Here is an 18,797-nt window from a genome sequence, read left to right as displayed (position 1 = left end):
AAGCTAGTAGAAAGATTAAAAGATAAAAGTAGTAAGATAATCTATTATCTAATACACTAAGTAGTTAAGGGATCAAAAAACAAAAAAAAAAGTAAAATATGAAGTATAAAATATTAATGCTTGTAAAGTGGTATAAAAATTCAGGGTAGATACATTTGAATTTAAGAGATCATTAGCTTAAGATAATCATATATAAAGAGATATATAGATATATGTATATAATAGTAATACATACATACATGAGTTGAGGTGGGATGAAAATACTGATTGGAAAGTGGAGTGTGTAAATTATATGAAGTTATGGAAATGTTCTATATCTTGATCACAGTGGAGGTTTTGAGTCTGGTAGATATGTATAAAATTATTGTCCTATACTTGAAATTTATGCACATTACTGTATATAAATTAAACTTGTATAAAGTAAAATAAATAATATTAAAAAGTGTTAATATTTATTTTATTGAAGATATTCAAATCAATCCAGATGATGTGATTCAATTCTCAGTGCAGCAATCCAGAGTGTCCAGGTACAGTGAAAAAGACTGTTATTTAGGGACACACATGAAGCCTGAATGCAGTTTCCCACCCGCATCTCCTCAGGAGGATGAAAAAAGATTGGGGAAAGGTGGAATTAAAGAGAGGGAGGAAACTGAAGAACCTCTTCAAGGAAAAGCAGAAAAAGGCAGAACTTTAAGAAGTTCCTCTAGAGTTCCACATTCCACTTCCCACTCCCACTTCTCCCAACTCCCTAGAACCAGTCATCTTACAAGTACTATGCTTATTGTGAACTAAGTCCTGCTGAGGGAACAAAAAATGTAACCCACTGAAACTGGACTCTAGGTTCTCAGCTGGTGCAAAAGTGTAAGCACACCTTCCAAATATCTCTAGTTACATAAACTTTTAGAAGAAAAACTTAGAAAGTGTTTGATAAGCAACTTCATTGCCTGACCATCTATCTCTTCTCTAGGACACTGAAAATAAAACCTTATGGAATGGAATAGCATACAGAGAAGAAAAAACAAAGATTCATATCACAAATTATTTTAACCTCAAATGTATACATTTGGCCTTAGGAGTTCCAACTGGAACTGATCTGAACTATTTCAGTCATATTTTCCTGCACATACAGTATCATCTTTAAACAAAATGAATAAAGTTATTTAAAAATAATACTAATGCAAAAATTTACTTTCAAACTAATTAATATTTATGAACTAGATTTACAGCTTGATGAATGCCATATAACTTGTTTATTGCTTTGAGGTTTAAAAGCTCAACAATCTCCTTCATGTCGTTCTAAGCTTCCATCTTGTTCCCTGATGGGTGTTTAAAGTTAAAAATGAAAATTCAAAAATTAAAACATAAATAATAGAATTTTGTATGTGATTTTTATTTATTTAATTTAATATTTTTAAAATCAGTGTTTGGTTGCTTTACAATGTTGTGTTAGTTTCTTATGTACAGTGAAGTGAATCAGCTATATGTATACATATATCCCTCTTTTTTGAACTTCCTTCCCATTTAGGTCACCACAGAGCACTGAGTAGAGTTCCCTGTGCTATACAGTAGGTTCTCATTTGTTATCTATTTATACATATTAGTGAATCTCAATTTCCCAATTCATTCCTCCACCCCCCCTTGTTGTCAATACATTTGTTCTCTACATCTGTGTCTCTATTTCTGCTTTACAAATAGGTTCATCTGTCCCATTTTTCTGAATTCCACATATATGCATTAATATATGATATTTGTTTCTGTCTTTCTGGTTTACTTCACTGTGTATGACAGTCTCTAGGTCCATCCATGTCTCTGAAAATGAAACAATTTTATTCCTTTTTATTCCTGAGTAACATTGCATTGAATATATGTACCACATCTTCTTCATTCATTCCTCTGTCAATGGACATTTAGGTTGCTTCCATGTCCTGGCTGTTTCTGTCAGTGTTGCAATGAATACTGGGGTGCATGTATCTTTTTAAATTATGGTTTTCTCAGGGTATGTGTCCAGTCGTGGGATTTCTGGGTCATATGGTAATTCTATTTTTAGCTTTTAAGGACTCTCCGTACTGTTTTCCAGAATGGCTGTATCAATTTACATTCCCACCGAGAGCACAAGAGGGTTTCCTATTCTCCACACCCTCTCCAGCATTTATTGTTTGTAGATTTTTTTGATGATGACCATTTTGACCAGTGTGAGATAATACCTCACTGTAGTTCTTATTTGAATTTCTCTAATAATTACTAATGTTAAGCATTTTTCATATGCCTCTTGGCCATCTATATGTCTTCTTTGGAGAAATGTCTATTTAGGTCTTCTGTCCATTTTTGGATAGTGTTGTTTGTTTTATTGTTGTTGAGTTGTATGAGTTGTTTGTATATTTTGGAAATTAAGCCCTTGTTAGTTGCTTTGTTTGCAAATATTTTCTCACATTATGAGGATTGCCTTTTGTCTTGTTTATGGTTTCCTTTGATGTGCAAAAGCTTTTGAGTTTGATTAGGTCCCATTTGTTTAGTTGGGTTTTTATTTTCATTACTCTAGGAGCTGGGTCAAAAAAGATTTTTTCTGTAATTTATGTCAAAGAATGTTCTGCCTATGTTTTCCTCTAAGAGCTTTATAGTGTCCGGTCTCACATTTAAGTTTTTAATCCATTTGGGGTTTATTTTTGTGTATGGTGTTAGGGATTGTTCTAATTTCATTCTTTTACATGTAGTTGTCCAGTTTCCCCAACACCACTTATTGAAGAGTTTGTCTTTTCTCCATTGTATATTCTTGCTTCCTTTGTCAAAGTTTAGTTGACCATAGGTGCATGGGTTTACCTCGGTGCTTTCTGTCATGTTCCATTGATCTATATTTCTGTTTTTGTGCCAGTGCAATACTATCTTGATTACTGTAGCTTTGTAGTATAGTCTGAAGTTAGGGAGCCTGATTCCTCAGCTCCGTTTTTCTTTCTCAAGATTGTTTTTGCTATTCGGGGTCTTTTGTGTTTCCATAAAAACTGTAATTTTTTTGTTCTAATTCTGTGAAAAATGCCATTGGTAATTTGATAGGGATTACATTGAATCTATAGATTGCTTTGTGTCATATAATCATTTTCACAATATTTATTCTTCCAATCCAAGAACATGTTATATCTCTCCATCTGTTCATGTAATCTTTGATTATTTTCATCAGTGTTTTATAGTTTTCTGAGTACAGGTCTTTTGTCTCCATAGGTAGGTTTATTCCTAGGTATTTTATTCTTTTTGTTGAAATGATAAATGGGGTTGTTTCCTTAGGTTTTCTCTCTCTCTCTCTCTTTTTTTTTTAGCAGTACACAGGCCTCTCACTATTGTGGCCTCTCCCATTGCAGAGCACAGTCTCCGGATGCACAGGCTCAGCGGCCATGGCTCATGGGCCCAGCTGCTCCGTGGCATGTGGGATCTTCTCGGACCGGGACACAAACCCATGTGCCCTGCATCGGCAGGTGGACTCTCAACCACTGTACCACCAGGGAAGCCCCTTTAGTTTCTCTTTCTGATCTTTCATTGTTAATGTATAGGAATGCAAGTGATTTCTTTGCATTAATTTTGTATCCTGTAACTTTACCAAATTCACTGATTAGCACTAATGGTTTTCTGGTGGCATCTTTAGGATTTTATATGCATAGTACCATGTCATATACAAACAGTGACAGTTTTACTTCTTCTTTTCCATTTTTGGATTTCTTTTGTTTCTTTTTCTACTATGATTTCCTTGGCTAGGACTTCCAAAATTATGTTGAATTATAGTGGCAAGAGTAGATATCCTTGTCTTGTTCCTGACCTTAGAGGAAATGTTTTCAGTTTTTCACCATTGAAAATGATGTTTACTCTGGGTTTGTCATATATGTCCTCTATTATGTAAAGGTAGGTTCCCTCTATGCCCACTTTTTGGAGAGTTTTTTCATAAGTGGGTATTGAATTTTGTCAAAAGCTTCTTCTGCATCTATGGAGTTGATCATATGGTTTTTACCTTCAGTTTGTTAATGTGGTGTATCACTTTGATTGATTTGCATGTACTGAAGAATCCTTGCATCATGGGAATAAATCCCACTTGAGCATGGTTTATGATCCTTTTAATGTGTTGCTGGATTCTGTTTGCTAGTATTTGGTTAAGGATATTTGCATCTATGTTCATCAGTGATATTGGTCTGCAATTTTTTTTTATGATATCTTTATCTGTTTTTGGTATCATGGTGATGGTGGTCTTGTAGAATAAGCTTGGCAGTTTTCCTCCCTCTGCAATTTTTTGGAAGAGTTTGAGAAAGATGTGTGTTAGCTCTTTTCTAAATTTTTAATAGAATTCACCTGTGAAGCCACCTGGTCCTGAATTTCTTTTGTTGAAAGATTTTTAAATCACAGCTTCAATTTCATTACCTGTAATTTGTTTGTTTATATTTTCTATTTCTTCCTGGTTCAGTCTTAGAAGACTGTACCATTCTAAGAATTTTTCCATTTCCTCCAGGTTGTCCATTTTATTGGCATATAGTTGCTTGTAGTAGTGTCTTATGATCCTTTGTATTTCAGCAATGTCAGTTTTAATTTATCCTTTTTCTTTTTTAATTTTATTGATTTGAATCCTCTCCCATTTTTCTTGATGAGTCTGTCTAAAGGTTTATCAGTTTTGTTTATCTTCTCAAAGAACCAGCTTTTACTTTCATTGATCTTTGCTATTGATGTCTTCATTTCTATTTCATTTTTTTCTGCTCTGATTTTTATAATTTCTTTCCTTCTACTAACTTTGGACCTTGTTTGTTCTTCTTTCTCTAGTTGCTTAAGGTGTAAGAATAAGTTATTTAAGTTTTTCTTGTTTCTTGATGTAAGATTGTATCACTATAAACTTCCCACTTAGAAATGCTTTTGTTGCATTTTACAGGTTTTGGGTCATCATGTTTTCATTGTCTTTTGTTTCTAAGTATGTTTTGATTTCTTCTTTGATGTCTTCGGTGATCTCTTGGTTATCTAGTAGCATATTGTTTAACTTCCCTGTGTTTGTGTTTTTTACAGCTTTTTTTTTCCTGTAATTGATTTCCAATCTTATCACATTTTGGTCAGGAAAGATGCTTGATAAGATTTAATTTTCTTAAATTTACTGAGACTTGTTTTGTGACCCAAGATGTGCTCTATTCTGGAGAATGTTCATGTACACTTGAGAAGATAATGTATTCTACTGCTTTCAGATGGAAGGTCCTATAAGTATCAGTTAAGTCTACCTGGTCTATAGTGTCATTTAAAGCTTGTGTTTCCTTGTTAATTTTCTGTCTGGATGATCTGTCCATTGGTGTAAGTGGGGTGTTAACGTCACCCACTATTATTGTGTTACTATCAGTTTCCCCTTTTATGGCTGTTAGAATTTGCCTTATGTATTGAGGTTCTCCTACGTTGGGTGCAAAAACATTTATAATTGTTATAAATTCTTCTTGAACTAATCCCTTGATCATTATGCAGTGTCCTTCCTTGTTTCTTGTAACAATCTTTATTTTAAAGTCTATTTTGTCTGATATGAGTATTGTTACTTTAGCTTTCTTTGATTTCTATTTGCATGGAATATCTTCTTCCATCCCCTCACTTTCATCCTGTATGTGTCCCAATGTCTGAATTGAGTTTCTTGTTGACAGCATATATACAGTCTTTTTTTTTAATCCTTTCAGCTAGTCTGTGTCTTTTGGTTGGAGAATTTAGTCCATTTACATTAAGGTTATTATCAGTATGTATGTTCCTATTACCATTTTCTTAAGTGTTTTGGGTTTGTTGTTTTAGGTCTTTTTCTTTTCTTGTGTTTCCCACCTAGAGATGTTCGTTTAGCATTTGCTGTAAAGCTGGTTTGGTGGTGCTGAATTCTCTTAGCTTTTGCTTGTTTGTAAATCTTTTGATTTCTCCATCAAATCTGAATGATACTTGCTGGGTAGAGTAATCTTGGTTGTAGGTTTTTCATCACTTTAATTATATCCTGGCACTCCCTTTTGGCCTGCAGAATTTCTGCTGAAAATCGGCTGATAACCTTATGGTGATTCCCTTGTATGTTGTTTTGCTTTTCCTTTGCTCTTTTTAATATTTTTTCTTTGAATTTAATTTTTTTTAGTTTGATTAATATGTTTCTCAATGTGTTTCTTTTGGGGCTTATTCTGTATGAGACTCTCTGTGCCTCCTGGACCTGGGTGGCTATTTCTTTTCTCATGTTAGGAAAGTTTTCAATTATAGTCTTTTCAAACATTTTCTGAGACCCTCTCTCTTTCTCTTGTTCTTCTGGGACCCCTATAATTCCAATGTTTGTGCATTTCATGTTGTCCCAGAAGTCTCTGAGACTGTCCTCATTTCTTTTTATCATTTTTCTTTATTCTGCTCCTTGGCAGTTATTTCCACCCTTCTGTCTTCCAGCTCACTTATTTGTTCTTGCTCAGTTATTCTGCTACTGATTTCTTCTAGTGTATTTTTTGTTTCAATTATTGTGCTGTTCAACACTGTTTCGTTTTTTAGGTGTTCTAGGTTCTCATTATACATTTCCTGTATTTTCTTGATCCATGCCTTTATTCTATCCAAGATTTTGGATCACCTTTACTGTCATTACTCTGAATTCTTTTTCATTTAGATTGCCTATTTCACCTTCATTTATTTGATTTTGTAGGTTTTTACCTTGTTTCTTCATCTGTAACATATTTTTCTGTCATTTCATTTTTGTTGTTGGTTGGTGTTTTGCTCCTGTCTTGATGGTTGTTTGGCCTGAGCTTCCAGCACTGGAGTTTGCAGGCAGTTTGGTGGAGCTGTGTCTTCTTGTTGAGATGAGGACCTCCAGGAGACCTCACACTGATTAATATTCCCTGGGATCTGAAGTCTCTGTTAGTCTAGTGGGTTTGGCTTGGCATTCCTACCACAGGAGCTCAGGCCTGACCCATGGCCTGGGAACAAAGATCCCATAAGTCGCATGTCATGGCAAAAAAACAAAAAATAAAATAAAATACCCCACAGAAACAGACAAACAAATCCCATGACAAATAATAAAAACAAAACACAACAAACAAAAAGAAACAAACACACAAATAGAAAAGGAAAAGAAAGCAGACAAAAAAACCCCCAGAGAAATCACAAAATAAATCTAAGTAAACAAAAGAGAAACCAACAAGCAAATAAGAACAAAACCACAAGGAAAGCAAAAAAACCCAGAAGATACCCAAACAAGTAACAGCATCTCCAAACCAAAGACAATAATAAAAACAAAACTAGCCTAAACAGAAAACAGAAAATAAAACAAACAAACAAACAAAAAACTACAATACAAGTTGAGAGAAAACATGAGAAACACACAACAAAAGCCAAAAACAAACCTAAAAAGAGGTTAAAAAAGATAAAAACAAAACAAAACAAACAAACAAACAAAAACAATGAAACAAAACTACATAAAAATATTGAAAGAGCAAACTAATAGAAAACAAAAAAACCCCAAAAGAAACCAATAAGCAAAAACAAAAACTAGACAACAAATAAAGAGCAGAACGATAACAAGAATAAAAATATAAATAAATAAATAAAATTATAAAATAAAAACATCTTAGAAAAAATAAAACTGAAAGAACAAAACAAAACAGCAAAAAATAAATAATAAAAATATTTTTTAATTAAAAAGATATTAAAAAATAATAAAAAGATAAAAAATAGAAATTCTCTGATGCCTCCATTATCAGTGTCCTTGCCCCCACTGTGAGCTACATGTAACCCCCACCTCCACAGGAGACCCTCCAAACCTCTAGGTAAGTCTAAGGACCTGCTGTGCCAGCCCCACGTCTCTGTGTGTTCCTTTCAAAAGCATCTGCTCCTGAAGCTGGCCCAGACCACACGTCCCTGTGCAGGCCAGCTGGGGTGCAGGCCTCTATGGGTGTGACTTCAGGGCCGGGCACAGTGGGAGGAAACCCCATCAGGGGCAGCATGTTGGCCACCAGGAGAGGCCTTGGGGGTGGATGTGCTTGGTTTCACCAGGACCTGCATGGCTAGAGGAGGCAGAGGCAGAGGCAGGGCTCACACCTGGTACCTGCATGGATAGTGGAGGCTCTGGCTGGGGTGGCACTCAGTTGTATGTGATTTTTAAATCCTTCAGTGTTAAATTTTGATGATTGTTATTAAACAAAGTAACAAACAAATGCATCATGGAAGTGTTATTGTAATTCTATATTTGTTTCACAATAACAATCATGTCCCTATAGCTTGGCATCAGTGTTAAAAACTTTTGTACACACTTACTCAAAATAAAACCCCTATGGTCAAATGTGTTCATAGAACAAGCATAATTCATATTTATGGGATATCAAGTTTTTAACTTGTATATTAACAAGCACACAAGGTTTCTAGAGCTGAGAATATTGCTATTATTTACATAGGGCAAAAAATATCTGCGTGTTCCCCTTTGTCCTAATTGTTACCTCTGGCATTACATGATGAAATTCAGATATTGCCCTACACACCATTCTCCATTACAAGAAAAGAGCCAACAATAAGTGATTTTTCTCTACAAAATATAGAGAAGGAGGCAGCTGTCCCTCATCTCCAGCTAAGAAAGCTTCCTTTAAAACATAATTGGAAGGATTCTTGTTTTCTTACTGTAACTCTTTGGTATTTAAATAAATCTCCCCAGGGAAAAGATAAGATCATAATTACCAACTTTGCAACTCAAGAATATAACTACAGGGTCTCATCACTCGTCACTATGTAAATATATATCTGTGGGGAGGTAAATCTCTAGAGTTCTCTCACTATATAATCCATCATAAATTATTTCCCAAGGTTTGTTTTTAACACAGGTAACAATTTTCAGTAAAAATTGTTCAGGAAGCCCTGTGAAGATATCTAAAATGCTTTCTTTATAGTTCTGTAGATTTCTAAAGTTAAATCATATTTCCATGAGCAAAGAATTGACAAACATTTATGAATAAAAATGAATTTTACTTAGTGTAGTGATGGTCTTGGCATCAGGTATAATAATTAGGTTGAGCAGGTTGTAGAAAGAATAGGGTTAATATAGTTGTTCATCATAATTAAATATTTTTAGATTCTGGTTTAAAATTAAAAGTAATTTCTCCAATCATTATATGTTTGCCCTTGAAAACAATGTTGGTAATTAGGCAAGCACTTATTAATGTATTTGAAATGTGATTCATAGACAGATCAACTAACACCAATGCAAAATGAGTTTGAGTGGGGGACATGAAATTAGGCTTCTTCAGTATCATACAGTGTCCTTTTCACTATATCAAGTTTCTCTGAGAATGTTAAAGGATGTAATTTTCTAATTGTCCTAGTAAGTTAAAAAGAGATATATAGATAGATGATAGATAGATGCATAGATAGATACATAGATAGATGCATATATATATATATATAAATACAGAATTACAGAGAAGGATAGTGTTAGAAAAATATAATTAAAAGCAGCCCAGAAATTCTCTCCACAAATGTAGTAGAGAAAAAAATATTATTGAATAGGCATTAGAACAGTTTCAGATGTGCATTCCTTCAATACACTAAGACACTGCAAAGAAAAAAAGAAATCATACTTTTAGATAACCAAACAGATACAGCCTGTTTATATACATATTCTCAGATAAAAAATAACTAGTCCTCAGGTCAGAAGACTTGACAGCACCACTTATTAGAGAGGCTGTCTTTTCTCCATTGTATATTCTTGCTTCCTTTGTCAAAGGTTAGGTGACTGTAGGTGCATGGGTTTATCTCTGTGCTTTCTATCATGCTGTGAAAACTGGACAGCTACATGTAAAAGAATGAAATTAGAACACTTCCTAACACAATTCACAAAAATAAACTCAAAATGGATTAAAGACCTAAATGTAAGACCAGACACTATAAAAATCTTAGGCAGAACACTCTATGACATAAATCAAAAAATCCTTTTTGACCCAGCTCCTAGAGTAATGGAAATAAAAACAAAAATAAACAAATGGGACCTAATGAAACTTAAAAGCTTTTGCACAGCAAAGGAAACCATAAACAAGACAAAAAGACAACCTTCAGAATGGGAGAAAATATCTGCAAACAAAGCAGCTGACAAGGGATTAATCTCCAAAATATACAAATAGCTCATGCAGCTCAATAACAAAAAAAAAGAAACAAACAAGTAAAAAACTTGGCAGAAGACCTAAATAGACATTTCTGCCAAGAAGACATAGAGCTGGCCAACAAACATATGAAAATATCCTCAACATCACTAATTATTAGAGAAATGCAAATCAAAACTACAATATGGTATCAACTCACACCATTCAGAAAGGTTATCATCAAAAAGTCTACAAATAATAAATGCTGGAGAGGGTGTGGAGAAAAAAGGAACCCTCCTACACTGTTGCTGGAAATTTAATATGGTACAGTCACTATGGAAAACATTATGTAGGTTCCTTAAAAAACTAAAAATAGAGTTATCTTAAGATCCAGTAATCACACTCCTGGGCATATATTCAGAGCAAACCATAATTCCAAAGGATATATGCAACCCAATGTTCATTGCAGCACTGTTTACAGTAGCCAGGACATAGAAGCAACCTAAATGTTCAGTGACAGAGGATTGGATAAAGGAGATGTGGCACACATATACTCAGCCATAAGTGTATGTGTACCACATACACATATGAAATATTACTCAGACATAAAAAAGAATGAAATAATGCCTTTTGCAGCAACATGGGTGAACCTAAAGATTGTCATACTGAGTGAAGTAAGTCAGACAGAGAAAGACAAATATATGATATCACTTATATGTGGAATCCAAAAAAATGGTACAAATGAACTAATTTACAAAACAGAAATAGAATCACAGATGTAGAACACAAACTTATGGTTACCAAGGGGGAAAGTGAAGAGAAGGGATAAATTGGGAGATTGGGATTGACATATACACACTACTGTGTATAAAATAGATAACTAATAAGGATCTACTGTGTAGCACAGGGAACTCTACTCAATACTCTGTAATGACCTATATGGGAGAAGAGTCTAAAAAAGAGTGGGCATATGTATATGTAAAAGTGATTCACTAAAAAGAAAGATTAATTTCAATAACACTCTTTTTTGACAGTCTCTGATGTTTTTATAAAAAGGTAAATATGAGGAAACAATAACTAAATTGAAGGTAAGACAGGAAAATTATTTTATTACTATGGTTTAATTTATGAATTTTACATTAAACAAGACATAGTTAATATCCTCTAAATATATCTCAGTCTGATGGAGGTGGTCAGTTTTGACTTGAATTCTATGTCTAAGACTTGCTGGCTGAATGGTCCTGGGAAAGGTTTAAAACCCTCTGACTTCCCTGTTATCATCTATAGCATCCACATTATCTAGGGTCATCTTAGTACTTATATGAGATGGCATATATAAAGTTACTATGTAGTACCTACATTCAGCAAATTATAAGTTTATAATTTAATAAGAATGAAAAGATTTGCTTATACATGAACAATATTAATACTTCAAGAACCTTGAGAATAAATTTTCTAATTTTTAAGAACATTAGACTGCCTGATAGTTACAAACTTCTATCATGTAAGCAGCAGATATGGAATTCAATTTATGTCTTTTAGTGAAATTGCATTTGTTATTACATTCCTCTTTGCTGCCTTCTTTCTAACCCCATGTGTATTTCATTCTATGTCCATAAATGCCAAACTTTGCTTCATTCTTGTAAGAAATAATCACATTCTTATGATATTCATACACCTTTTATTCTCTTGGCTCCCAAGTATCTAGAAATGGATTTGATGTGAATATTGCCCAAAGAAGCCCAGTCTGTATTGTTACACACAAAAAGGGAGCTGTTTTTCCTCTTAGGAAAAATTTGTAATCTTGCTCATTAACTTGGCTTTATAAATCAAATCATAGTAAATATTTTAAATTTATTTTTAATATTTTTACCACATTATTTAAAAAAATATAAATACATATTTAATCAACTCTAAAAGTCCCTTTTCCTTTATTTCCTTCTCCTTTGCTTTCTTTCCCTCCCAATACAATAACTGAAATAAGATAAATATAGTAAAGGCATATAGTTAAATATAATATAAGTATAAACTGTTTTCTCAAGTAGTGGGTACTGTAATATAATTAAAATTCACAGTATATATTAGGGATCAAGAGAGAACAGAAGTCCCCAATATAATCATGAGATTTAAATTTGTGTTTTGTCTACTGAATATAGTCAATGTTGTTTGATAATTTGGAATATTATGAACAAATACTTTAAGATGCCATTTTGATATAGTCAATTGTGGAAAATGTATAACTCTAGTTACATTTTTACATCTTTATGAAATCATAGTGATAAACTGAAAAAAAAAATGACACCCGAATATGTATCATCCAATTTACATACATAGAGCATAAGAATCAGAAATCTGGGTTAACTTTAGGCATTTTAAATGTTTTCATTTGTTAATATTAAGATAATATTTTAATTTACTTCTTTTCACCATTGATGCTTGAAAATTATCTGACATTGCCATTTTATAATGCCACTATAAATAATGTATTATTAATAAATAATTATATTTATAATTTGGGAGTGATATTGAAAATACCATTCAAAAACCTTGCAGAGAGTAGATAATTGTGCAAGGCTGAGCAACATTGTCTCTCCTCCTAGACTTTTACTTGATTTTAGTTTTCATACTAGGAGAAAAGGCCTATTGATGGACAATATAGCACAGAATTTTTCAAGAAGATGTGGTCATTATTTAGAAGTAAAAGTTTGGTCTTACAGGTGGTTCTTTCTAAAGAATCTCATGGAGAGCTGTCAATATGTGCAGGAATAGATGTGATGATGCCATCTTATTTCATGTTTTTTGTGGTATTTTTAAATGATGAACTTAGAATCCCAGAGGAAAAACAGAATCCAGAATCAAATCAAAAGGAATTGGAGGAGGACTCAAGAAAAAAAAATTGTCCAAAATTCAGTTGAAATTTTTTTAAATGGGCTAAAAGAATATTTCATGACAAAAATAAAGAATATTTATACTTTTGTGGTTACTTAAAAAGTAACTCTGTAATTTTGGATGATTTAGGCATTGTTAAGAATGGGAAGAGAAAATAAAAACAGGGACTCTGTATTCTAGAATTTTTTAAATATTGCTTTTATGGATCCCAAGTGAAAGTGTATTATAGAAATGAACAAAAATTGCATGTTAATATAGCTGAAGTAATAGAAGATTATACAGAGAAATTGGAATAGACATAGCATGAACAATACTCTCTAACTTTGACATGTACCCTGTGGAATCAGACAATAAGGCAGAACAAAGAAAATGGAAATGTACCCAAATGTAAAATCTTGGGCTCTTCTTTGCAACATTAAAAAAAAGAAAGCAAATAAACAAAAAACCTCACAGAAGTTTTTTTTTTTTTTTGTAGAAGAGGATTCCATAAGAAGATAATCTATGAATGTAGTGCCTTCTCCCTTTCTATTTCACAATACTTTTTAAAGAACATTGATTTATTTTTCTTAGAAAAGCCAGGGAGATCCCCGACTAAATCAGAGAATTGTTAGGTAGAACACTGCCTATACTATATTTGCACCCAGGGCCTTTTAAAAGCAACAAATAATGGATTCAATCCACGATTGCAGGTACTGTACTGGTAGTGAAAACTCAGCATTTGGTGGGCAGGATTTTAGAATTACTACAGTAGGATAATATTTTAATAATGAATTAATTTATCAGAGAAGCATTCCAAGAATGGAATATAACAGACAGGTTTATATTTCTATTACAGAGTTTAGAGGACATGGTCTCATGGTGATGAGAAAAGTAGAAACTGGTGATTCTAATAGTCTTTACCAGAGTAGAAACTACTTTGGAACAATAAACTAAATTCTAGACCATCCTAAACAGAGAATGGAAAGGATATATGTTTTCTTAAATAAAAAGACAAAGAGTTAACTCAAGGCAGAGAAGAAGGCAATAGCAAAAAAAAATCTCATCTAGGATTAAAAAAGGAATGACTTGAACACTGTGATGTAAGAATCAAGGGCACATATGTCTCTACTTTATGGGAGAAAATGGTGAGACCCCAGACAAACTCAAACATACTTCTATCCCTCAGAGAAAGAGAGAGAAAGAAGAAGGACATGGGGTTATAAATTTGTCAGAAAACTGGAATAATGCAAAGGATGTCTCAAGAAAGGCTTTTAGCACCAGGCTATTTTGGTATTAAGCAGTCTGAGAAAAGCAGTCAGTGTGTGGATTATAGAACAATGAATCAATTGACTGAGGCTAATTAATGCATCCCTCATTTGCTTTGGACTTCCTTAGTCTCAATTGCAGAGGGAAGGTGTTTTTCAGTGGGATGTAAGGAGTGTGTATTATCTGATGCTTTAAGTGGAAAAGATAAGGAGAACATAGCTGTGACTTAAGAGTTTGCAAATGGTTAAGAAATTGCCTCGAGCTTCTCCACAAACTGTTTCAGTAGCTAAAATAGGTAACTATTTTTAATTCTTCTTTACGTATTCAGTATAATTATGTCTTTGAGGACTTTGAAAAAAGCGTGAAAAATAACCATTAAAAGTGTTAAATAATCTTGAGGTGCATAGCTTGAAATTAACATTTAATGTGTCAAGCACCATATTTATTAAGCATGAGGGACATATTAGTTTTCAAAAAAAAGTAAGCATATAAACATAAAATACAAGTTATTTATGCCCCATTAAATTAACTCCATCATAGGAACTTAGAAAACTTTTAATTCCTATAATGACAATCATCTAACCAGTTTGAATAGAGATCCTCTGACAGGTCCCAGAACCCTCCCAGATCAATGGAGCAAAAAATATCCTAAGAAGAGAAAGGCAACTTGTCCCCTACTGATTTGAAAAACATGGGGAGAGATGAATGGAAGCAGATCAGTAGGCTTCAGAAATACTGGCCCAAGGTGCAATTCATGATATATAATTGCCTCTGAAACTTGTAGGAGGAGGCAGATGTTTATCAATTGTAAGGAGTGCACCACTTTGGTGGGAGATATTGATAACAGGGCAGGGAATATAGGGGAAATTTCTGTACCTTCCTCTCAATTTTGCTGTGACCGTAAAAAGGCTCTTAAAAAACATCTTTAAAAACTAAAGAAAACAACACAAAAAAACCTGATACAGTCCCTCATCTAGCATGTAACTAAACAAGGTTAATCTCTAAGCTTTCAATCTACTAGTGAATGCAACTTCTAATTAGCAAATTGCAGAAAAGACACTGTAGCTCTTAAACAAGGTGACTGGAATGAAGCCCAAATACAGAATCTTGTTGCTAAATTTGTGAGTTCAAATTAAGTATTGGTTGTGGACAACTAACAGTAGACTCTGTCTCTTGATTGAGACTGGTTAGGAAACATGCTTCCTTAGAAAGTAATGCCTAGAATACAAGCGTGAGTTATGTATGTTGAGATAACACTGGACAATAACCTGTTACCCTTTGGAGACAGGTGAGATAGGAGAGGTCTACCGAGAACAAGGCAAACACTGTAAAAACCATTTGTTGAATAGGCTGCAAGTCCTTCAAGCTGATTTAGAAAGAAACCTCAAATTCTCCATCTGTGATGGCATATCTTGGAAAAGAGGAGAGGGAGAGGGTCCAAGACTCCTTCTGGAAAAGTAGATTCTCCCAGGAACAAGAAAGAAGAATGGTCAAACCCTGAAGACCAGTGTGCCATAGAGTCATAATGGGATGCAAAGGTGTATTTTTTGCTTAGACACTAGAGGGGTATAATAATAGAAGAGACAGTGGAAGGAAAGCAAACAGAGGGAATCTAAAGCCAAAATGGACTCCTACTTGTTAAAAAATGCTACAGTGTGTTTGTTGAAACTGAAAGGAATTTGGTAGTAAAACATGGTATTTCACCGTATTTATATTAATCTATTAAAAATGTGTCCTCATTAGTATTTGAATTACCTACAAGCCCTGCCACACACTGAAAGGCATAAAAAGGTATCATATATAATACTAGTTATTATGTGTCTCTCACTCTTCTAAATGGTATATATATATATATATATATATATATACTTAAATCCATTAAATCCTCATGAATTTTATCAGGTAAATATTACTTTCAATCCACTTTTTACAAATGAGGGAATTGAAGCATATAATGTTAAGTATCTCCCCCAAATTACACAGCTAGTAAATGGCAGAACAGGCTTCAAACTCAGGCTCTACAATTATAATGAACTTATAAAGAACTTTTAGGCTTTTCTCATTGGCACTGTCAACCTCAGTATAAGAATACTTAACATCAAAATTAGTTTAAGTTCTCCTCCTGATTCTGTCCTAAGGGGAACAGAAGGTAACCTTATAGGTTTCTAGACTCCCTATGTGTATTTGTTTAAGAATCAAAAGGTGTTGTAGGTCAGACATTCCTAAGGGGCTTTGTTTAACCTTTAGCTTCAAAGCCAGCACCTTAAATTAGTGTTAAAAACAGTCCTGTCTATATCATGGTCCAAACACAGATAAGTAGACTAAAATATTTTTCAAGCTATTGTTCAATGATTTTATTCTGTTCTTCAACTTGGAAATAAATTCTTTTATACAGAATCAACCTGTCTTTGAGGTATTCACTAGTGATTCTGCCTTTCAAAATTCACTGACAAGAAACATCTTTCCCATCAGTGTTCTATGTCTATCATGATGAATTTCCCATTTTGCTGTTCTCTGTTACTTGTACAGAAATGGAGTTAAAGAATTTTAACTTTTAACCAGGAATGGAGATAAGAATCACAGAACAAATTTGTATAATTTCAGCAGCAGCAGCATAACACCAATCACTAACATGGGAATCACTCTAACGTAATATTATGAAAAGGCAACATTATCTAGTTTAATAATTTTTTGGAATAGAAACCAGGACTGCTGCCTCAACTGCAGATTGGCTATTTTAAGATAAAATTGAACTTGTTCTACTAAGAATATCATTATATATATTTTTTGTTTTGTTTTGTTTTTTGCAGTACGCAGGCCTCTCGCTGCTGTGGCCTCTCCTGTTGCGGAGCACAGGCTCAGCAGCCATGGCTCACGGGCCCAGCTGCTCCGCAGCATGTGGGATCTTCCCGGACCAGGGCACAAACCTGTGTCCCCTGCATCGGCAGGTGGACTCTCAAACACTGCACCACCAGGTAAGCCCAGAATATCATTATATTTTGAAAATTGTTTTATTTTGTTAAAAGACAGATTATAATCTTGATAGTTATAAATAGTTCAAAGGTTCACTTTGACATCTCTCTAAGGTGTTGTTGTGTGCTAAAATAATTTCATATCTACATATATTCGTCTACTCTATCACAATTGAGTAAAATATAATGAATGCAGAAATTTGTTTCTATAATTTATTTCCAAATTTTATAATTGTGTCCTCTTTAAAATGAAATGCAGTTATTCTTAAGTGATAGGGCTAAAGTTCAAGAAGGTATTTTCAAAAAGTCTAACTTTTTTTAAGGCAACATATTTAAATTTTCCATATGAAATTTACAAATAGAATAGTAACCCCCCAAGAAAAGAACAGATAGCTATAAAACAATGCCTATTTTATTTATATAAAATATTTAATGGCAGCATATTTTGATTATGATCTTTATTTAATTTTAGATATATTTTAGGCAATTTCTATTAATAAAATGTCACAATGATTTCTTTATTTTTCCAAATTTCTGAAATATTTGTTACTAGAAGGACTATAATAATATATTACCTACTAGAATTACTATAATAAGTAAACTATAATAAGAGATGATACTGAAGGTATGAAAAAAATGGTAACCCTCTTACATTGTTGGTGAGATCATATCATGATATAGATGCGTTGGAAAATAGTTTGACTGTTACTTTAAAAATTAAACATAAACTAAGATATAGAACTCCCATGAAAGTCATAATGAAGTGATAAAATATTCTAATTTGGATTTACAATGATGGTGACACAACTTGGCAAATTTACTAAAAACAATAATTGAATTTTACACCTGAGAATTATATGAAATGAAAAATATAACTCAATAAAGTTATTTTAAATGAAACTATACTATAAAAACATGCATAGATATCATCTCACAGATATCATCTCATCTCACAGAACACTGAACACAAGGTTTAGTTATGGTAGTCAGATTGCTCAATTAAGATTCTTGAAAAAAGAATACTAAATCCATTTGAATATGAAAAGCTTTTCCCCAAATCAAGTCACATCTCTTACCATGAAGTTCATAATTGATCTGAAGGACAGGAAAAAAAAAGGATACTGCTTACATATATAGATAGATAGATAGATTTATATATAGATATATAGATACATACATACAAACACACACTGCAGGCATTTTTGATAGACTATTCAAACACATTCAAAACCTTTGTCCATATTAGCAGAGAATTCACATAGAATTCTAAAGGAAGTTGTTTTTAACCAGGAGTAAAATTTGATTGTGAAAAGTAGAATTACAAAAACCAATATTCTCCTGGTTTCCATACAAATAACTTTATACATTGAGAATAAAATTTGGGGAACATAAAGTAACACATTTTAAAATGTATTGACTAGAAAAGAAAATTAAAACTCATCTATAAGAATATCAGGATATGTATAGCTGATTCACTTTGTTATACAGCAGAAACTAACACACCATTGTAAAGCAATTATACTCCAATTAAGCTGTTTAAAAAAAAGAATATCAGGATAATAATGATCATTAAAAATATAGTTCAAAATCTATGCGAAGTCATTGCTGTTAAAGATGATAGAATAAAGGTGTT

Source organism: Hyperoodon ampullatus (assembly GCF_949752795.1).
Source record: "Hyperoodon ampullatus genome assembly, chromosome: 16".
Lineage (NCBI taxonomy): Eukaryota > Metazoa > Chordata > Mammalia > Artiodactyla > Ziphiidae > Hyperoodon > Hyperoodon ampullatus.
Note: the sequence above shows the minus strand (reverse complement) of the source record.